Source organism: Penaeus monodon, chromosome 29, assembly GCF_015228065.2.
Source record: "Penaeus monodon isolate SGIC_2016 chromosome 29, NSTDA_Pmon_1, whole genome shotgun sequence".
NCBI lineage: Eukaryota > Metazoa > Arthropoda > Malacostraca > Decapoda > Penaeidae > Penaeus > Penaeus monodon.
In genome coordinates this window covers 1,275-1,752 of record NC_051414.1, presented here as the reverse complement: position 1 = coordinate 1,752, position 478 = coordinate 1,275, and the positions used below count along the sequence as shown (strand labels likewise).

Sequence of the window (478 nt, the reverse complement as noted above, 5' to 3'; positions counted from 1 at the left end):
ATCCACCACACATGTATAGCAGGACAGAGCGTAGGACGGACTTCTCACATGCTCCCGTGTCAGCCACACTCTCTGCCCTGCTGAGAATACGAAGAGGATCTTTGTCTCCCACTGCAGGGGTTGGAAGGGACTTTTTCTGTCTACATTCCTCTATTTTACCCAACATTTTTCCCGTTACCTTTCATGCCCTCCCTTGTTATCGGAAGGATTGTTGGAAGGTTGGGGTAGGGGGTTTCGTGGCAAAAGCCAATCCCGGGACGATAAGCACCTAGGCGAAGGTATTCTGAATATTTACCCCCAAAGAAAAAGAGTAGTCTTGATCCCTCCAAGTTCCTGCAAGTAATGCCCTAAAACTGTCTCGGAAACTGAGATTTAAAATTTAAATTTTCGTAATAAATTATGCCCCCCCCCCCCTTCTCTCTACCTGCTGTACAAACCCATCCCAAAGGGTACTTATAAATCTATTGCAAAAAATTCA

The 478-nt window shown here is 45.6% G+C and overlaps 1 protein-coding gene across 1 annotated transcript in view; it reads right to left on the bottom strand.

The window, feature by feature from the left end:
* The window catches only part of LOC119591871 (proliferating cell nuclear antigen-like), a 3,879-nt gene that overhangs the window by 2,323 nt on the left and 1,078 nt on the right, over window positions 1–478 (bottom strand).